At 35.0% G+C, this 7120-nt stretch overlaps 1 long non-coding RNA gene across 1 annotated transcript; it reads right to left on the bottom strand.

The window, feature by feature from the left end:
- Positions 1-6577: 6577 nt before the first annotated feature.
- On the bottom strand, positions 6578-6932 carry LOC118752401. The gene is made up of 2 exons (XR_004994673.1): positions 6710-6932; positions 6578-6637 (listed from the first exon to the last, which is right to left on the bottom strand). It is a non-coding gene; the product is annotated as an uncharacterized LOC118752401 (long non-coding RNA).
- Positions 6933-7120: the final 188 nt, after the last annotated feature.

Below are 7120 nucleotides of genomic sequence, written 5' to 3'. Positions count from 1 at the left end.
TTCGCGTAAACAGACTAAAGTTAGGTATAAGCTAACGTCACTCCCTGTAGGGAATATCAAGTTTGAGTTTGTTTATGCAGTTATTAAGTACATTGCATGTTTATGCAAAAGAATAAGGTATTTTTTTCTTGTTAATTGTGTAAAATAGGCAGAACAACCCCAAAAATCTAAATGCTATGCACTAATTTACTTTAAAAGAACAAGCTTTGAAATTGACTTATTATTTGAAAATTTAGTTAAATCTTTTCAATTATAAAATTTTGATGTAGCTTTATTAGAATTGCAATACGCATTAAACGTTTATCTTCCGATTCAAATGGATCGCTCTTTGTAAATTCTATTGGCGATCATTCAATATAATCAAAACCACACTCAATCAACTTATTTTTTTCTGCATATTTCGTATTTTCTTCCTTAATTTAATAAAGTACTTCTACCTAGTTACGACTTAGTTGCAGCTGCAGCTCAAAAATGGTACTTAGCAAGATATGTACAAACTAAGGCGACTTTAATAAATTTAGTAGTAACTTAGAATAGTTTCGACTTAGTTCTAAACTAAATATCACTATGAATATGCGCCCATATATTTAAAGAAAAATTACTTCACAAGCAATTATTTTAGGAATTATGTTCTGCATGTTCCTAATGAGCCAGCATGAATGCTTTGGATATAGGCAAGTGGATTCAAAGGGCTCGCGAGGGGATGTGACGGCGCACTTGCTATGCTGAAGCGTTTTACAAAAACACTAAGCGTCAGCAGCACTGCTCGTAGCATGGTGAAATAAAAACAAGGTGACATCAGAAGCTGTTTTTGTATTTTTTTTTACCCCCATAGTCCGGTCATGTATTTGAGATTATTAGAAAAGGGAATCTTTTAGCACCCCTTACTACTTTTTTAGTAATCGTAGTACTGGAGTGACAATAAATCAGAAATTAATTATTATTTAATTAATGAAACATAGAACAAAAATTATTAGACATTAGGGCGGCATGCGATAATTTTTATTGTCAAAAATCCGAAAAGAAAAAAGAAAATTTTGTCTATTATTTTTAAAATATTTATTTCTAATTTGGTAAAGGACTAAACAACTTTTGGAAGCAAACACATTTTGGTATGTGTTGATCCCTACTTATCCATTTTATATTCCCTCTTATCGGCTAGGAAATAATGCTTCAGGCGAGAATTGAAAGCTGAAAGAGAACTTGATGAACAAGAGATAAACACCATTTATCGCTGGATATTTTCAAGTTTCATTGAATGTTTTATGTGCATATTTTGTAGTTTTAGATGTTTATTAAATGTACATGTTTTTCGAATTTATAATGCATGGAAATGTAGTGATAATAAATAAATTTAATTTCAAATCTAATATTTTGAAACTCTAGAATTAATATTATATGTAGCTTTTTGAAGCTAATTAATAGTCTTTACAAACACTTATTTCTGTATACTGTGGATAGCTGCGTTCCATAGCATAGCTGATGTTTAACTGATATAATATAATAGAAAATAGTTTAATTGACCCTGCAATACTAAATCATACACCAATACGGTGGTACAATGCAGCAAGAGCAACAAACTTGGTTGTTGACTCACCTAGCAATAAGATGGCACAATGCAGCAGGAACAGCCTTCCAACTCGGTTGGTGAATCACCTAACAATAAGGTGGCACAATGCAGCAGGAACAGCACAATGTAGAGCTGGTTGAACAAAGTCAAGGTTTTATAGAAAAGTATGAATTTTCATAAAACTTTGACATTTGAGTCAATAATTCGCTCGCTGTTCGTTGGAATAATTTCATTTTTAAATTTATTATGCCGGAAGATTTACAATTGTTACGTGCTACTCCCATAAGAAACAGGGTAAACATACCGCCAATTTGACCAAGTTGCGGATACATATATGTGTGTATAATACGATGGACAATCCATGGTGCCGCAGCTTAATTTGCGCTTAACACACATATATATATTAGCACAGATTTTTTATAATTCTGATGAGGGTGCAATATTAGCACCGAAAGCTAAAGAAATAAATTGACATAATACTTATCAATTTGGCTCGTAGATATCGTCTTTGGTTTCATCTTTAAGTTGAAAATAATCCGAGCGTTAAACAATTCTTTTAGTATGAATTTTGTTCACAACATACTTACAAATCGCAATGTTAAATCATACACCAATATGGTGGTACAATGCAGCAAGAGCAAAAAACATGGTTGTTGGATTCACCTAGCAATAAGGTGGCATAATGCAGCAGGAACAGGCTTCCAACTCGGTTGGTGAATCACCTAACAATAAGGTGTCACAATGCAGCAGGATCAGCCTTCCAACTTGCTGTTGGGATGTTGAATCACCAGGCACTCGGGTGCTATGTTGCAGCAGGAACTGTACAGTGTAGAGCTGGTTGAGCACAAACACAACATTTAATAGAAAATGTATAAATTGTATGCGCGTTCATACTTACAAATCGCAATGTTGAAGTTCAAACCAATACGTGGTACGTTGCAGCAGGAACAGCAGCAAGGCGCTTTTTAAATGCTCTGGACTATTTATTTGGGGCTAGTTAAGAAAAAAGTATTACTTTAACTAAAAATATGGAAACCATAAAAAAGATAACTTACCGACGCAACTAAAACTTCCGAAATTTTTTTCGCAATTTATTGAAAGAACGCAGGTGAATGTCAAAGTAGACTTTTCGAGTGGTGCACAGCGTCGATAGAGCTAGCAAACCAGCCCAACATTTTTGTATTAGTATGCGTACAATAGCAAACTTCACAATCTCCCTGTGCGAGGAAACCAAATAATATAATTCTTAACAGAAGTTCCTAAAACTTAACAGTTTGGCCATGATAAATACAGTTGAAGCTAATTTCCTGTATTTCTCTTACCAAAGAATTCACAATAGAATCAATCATCCTAGCGCCTGAAACTATACTATTTGTTTACTAGCGCCGGCAGCTATAAATAACGTATAGTGCTTTTACGTTCCTTGGCAAATTACTCTCTGTTAGGCACAACTTTTACTGTGTTTTGACCGCCTTTGTACCAAGACCCATGGAAAGTCTAGGGAATTCATTTATATTTTAAATTGCATTGTCATCGTGATTGGAACTATGCTGACAATTTCAAGTCTCTACCTTGACGGGAAGTTAGTTTGAAATCGATTGGAAATTTCCACGGGGTGATCAAGTAAAAAAAACGCTGTTATACCATGTGCTGACCGACATCGAAAACATGTTTTCGTTGCTAAAACTGGTTTTCGACCTAAAACTTGTGTTTTCGTCAATGTAAAATCTGTCAAACGAAAACAAGTTTTCGCTGAAAACCACTTCAAAACTCACGTTCCACTCATTCCAATCGATGTCTGCACTAGTTTTTTTCGATTATTTTCGAAGTGGAAGTCATATTTTATCATCTTTAATACGCCATTTCGGATTTATTGTTAATTGGATGACCAAAATGAAATAAGCATGGAAGTAAAAGGTTCTTAATGAAAAGAAATTGAAGGAAAAGTATTTTGGTTTTGTATTTGTGCAGCAAAACTGTAAACAAAGGATGTAAGAAATGTCAACGAAAACACCAACAGTCGGTGTGAACAGCCTTCAGCCCACAATCCCAAAACTCGTTTTCAAGGTGTTTTCGTTGTAGGTCAGAACATTGTATTAACAATAAAACGCTGTTGCTGACGTTCAAGTCAATCCCTTTAATTTCATACCTCGTTTTGTAAAATCGAACGAACGGTACAGAGCTGGTGATGTGACAAAAAAGCTATCGCGTATTATGCATTCAAATGTATGCACATTACGGTGTTCTTGAACCAGGTTCAACCGCATCGGTCTGAAATGATGGAATTTCCAATTAAACTATTTTGCGTGGGTATTCCCTAGGCTGATAGCTGTTATAAATTCTTATAAATGCGCAGGCGCGTGTCTAGGTACACATGCGAATGTGATAAGATCGTAAGATCGTTTCCGTGCTAGTCAAAACAACCGCGAATCTGTCCTAATGTGAAACATGGAAAGGTTCCGAAGTCAACAGATGTTTGCTAGTCTTCAGATACGTCCCGAGCGTGAGCGTTAAGGAATCTATGTATGTGTTTTCTAAATGTTGTGATCGTACAGATTTGCCCGTGACTCATGAGGGTTATTGAACTTAAAATTGGAGAGCGGCCTTCACGAAGATTCGAGGTTATTTACAACAGAGGAAAATCAAAAAGCAATATAAGTAGGGCTGGGACTATCCGCATATTCGAATATTCGGAAATCCATCCGGATTATCCGTTGACACGGACACTATTCTTGTCCTCACTTTTTTGGAAATGATCCCAAATTTTACTTGGTGTTTTAGCACTCATATTTGTGCACGGAATAGATCTGACGTATATATAATAATGAATAAACACTTTTTGTGAATAATTTTTCGATGTGTGCTTCAACGATCTAATAACTTTCGATCTGCACACAATAAACATTATTCAACGAAAAATCCGGATATTCGGATATCCGAATATTATCGTAGCATCCGGTTATCCGGATTTTTCGTTTAGGTATCCGGATATTCGGTTTATCCGGATAGTTGAAAAATCCGGATGAAATTCCCAGCCTTAAATAAAAGACAAGTTTTTTGCATACAACCCATCTGAGCTTAAATGAACGCATTTGAATAAAACAATAATAGAATAGCTACGCATTCAGTTGATCTGTATAGTAAAAAACAGTCTACCTCTAGACGAAGTTTTTCTATAAAAAAACATTCTCCACATACTACGAGCACATGGTGAAATAAAAATAAGGTGATATCAGTAATCCAATATGGCGTCGCATTTGGCAAAATTGGCCGTCATAAATTACAATGTTGCATACCTGCTTGAGAGCAGGTGAATGCCCACTGCACAATTCTTGAAACGGAATTCTGAGCGAGTCGGGACCAACGTGGGAGCGAGCGGAGTTCCAGTGGGCTGAATTGCGGAGAGCGGGATTTTTTTATGCAGAAGAGAGAATGCAACATACATACATACATATTGTCAGCAGCGGCGCGATCGCCCCAACGTCATCGAGAGCGACCAACCAGCCACCGCAACCAACAGGGGAGCAGTTGAGAGGCCAGGGTTTTTTGTCTTTCTGACTGCATTCAGTTAGTTTCTGATACTTATTTATTTTACGAATTTTTGAAGTTTTACGGATTCCGCCTATTTTTTTTTATACGTTTTTTTGCTTAAGTTTTTTTGAATTGTTGCCTTATTTTCTTATTTGCCAATCCTTTATATTTAGTTACGTGTCCGATTCGCCGGTCCACCTCAAACTTCGGTTTGTTTTTTGTCCTTTTATCCTGATTTATTTGCTTTCTGCATTTTTATCATCCCTTGTTTTGCATCGCACCACATGGTTCTAAGTTTTATATGAATTTTCCTTAAGAAGTTTAGTTTGGTTGTCTAAGTTTTTATATCTTTTTTTTTATAGATTTTTTAATCACTGCTTTTTTTTCGCTAACATATGGTCACTTGTCACTTCGGTTTCTAATTCTTTTATGACATCGCGCAGAAATTTAGTTTATCCTTTCTGTATTTTTTTCATTTTTTTCATTTTGTCAATTTGCACTGAGTTTAGTTTATTTGCTTTAGATTTCATTTAATAGCCCAAATTTTGATTGACTCCTCATTTTATTATTATTTAGCAAAATTTTTGTGTGCCTCGCTCGTTGCCCGCTAACACGAGCGAGTCATCAGAGCTACGAATAGAGTTGGTCGTCTGACATTAGCTACAAATTAATGCACATACATATGTATGTATGTACGGTTTGATATATGTATATGTACTTTCCAGCCCCTTTTCAGCATCCTCTCAACGTGTTGGTACCATCATTGAGGTAGAGCTAAGCTGAGTGGAAAACTAATTTCGTTACCTATATATATCTATACAAATATCCATATACATACGTATGTTGTTTTTTATTGATTCAAATTCGTCTTTATGGGCCTGTGCCAATTGATAGAAAAGTTCTATGGTGGAAAAACTTTTTACTATGGTGAGAAAATTTTACATTTCTGCTGTGCCAATTCGTAACTTTTTACTGCTGGAAATTTTTGACAGTTGCTTTGATGCACAAGAAGACTATCGAGTTTGCTATTTATAAAATGCAGCAATTATATAGAAAATATTTGCCTTTGATGATTTCAATTCTTCTGGAACTAAACTCCATGCATTTATTAGACCTTTTAGCAGTAATATTAGAAATAAAAACACGTCAAAACCGTCTGGTAAGTGTGTTCACAAAAATGTTTAAAACCGTGTACAATTGTTTCCAATAAAAACATATGTCGTTTTAGGGTATTATGTACATGCAACAAGAAGTTTATTCCAAAATACTAAGCAGCATTATGAACGGCGATAACAAGACTACAAAAATGTATCTTAGGTTGTCCTCTGCTTCGTTTCGAAAAATTGTAACTCACATTCCCAAAAAGCGCCACGGATGGTCAGTGGAGTACGAAGTCATTTGCTTAATAAAGTCTTCAAATTATTTATATTGTTCTTACTCACTTCCAGCTTTCGTTGCTGTTGGCGTTCTTTGAACTGAACCAAACATCCTTGTCAATGCGCTTTTCCAGAAGGATTCTGCGTTCTGAACTGCTCCCTGTAAAATAGTATTTTTAATTAAAAAAATACATAACGCCTTTTTATATGTAAATCTGAAATTAAATCTTACAAGTTATATAGCTTTTCTTTATTTTTTTTTGCCGGCGGCACCATGTTCTTTTATTTCCACTAGCTTTTGTTTTCTTTAATTTATGTGTATACGTGCGTTGTTCGTTCTTCTTCTTGATAATGCTTGCTGTCAAATTTTTCACTAGCCCTGCCGTATCAAACATTTTTATTCACCTCATAGCTGTCAAAAATTTACTATCCAGAGAACTTTTCTATCAATTGGCACAGGCCCTATAACTATAACTATAACTATATACATATACCTATCGGCTTGACAAGGGGTGTTCACATAGCATTAGTAATGCAGGAATATTAGCCAACAAAAAAAAATTAATGTTATTGTGGCTTGTTAATATTTTATTTTTAATATTTTTATTGAGCTTTGTACCACGATTGTTTATTAGGAAAAATT

The sequence above is a fragment of the Rhagoletis pomonella genome, unplaced genomic scaffold (genome assembly GCF_013731165.1).
Source record: "Rhagoletis pomonella isolate Grant_MI unplaced genomic scaffold, Rhpom_1.0 Rhpom_scaffold_01466, whole genome shotgun sequence".
NCBI lineage: Eukaryota > Metazoa > Arthropoda > Insecta > Diptera > Tephritidae > Rhagoletis > Rhagoletis pomonella.
This window is presented reverse-complemented; position numbering and strand designations above follow the sequence as displayed.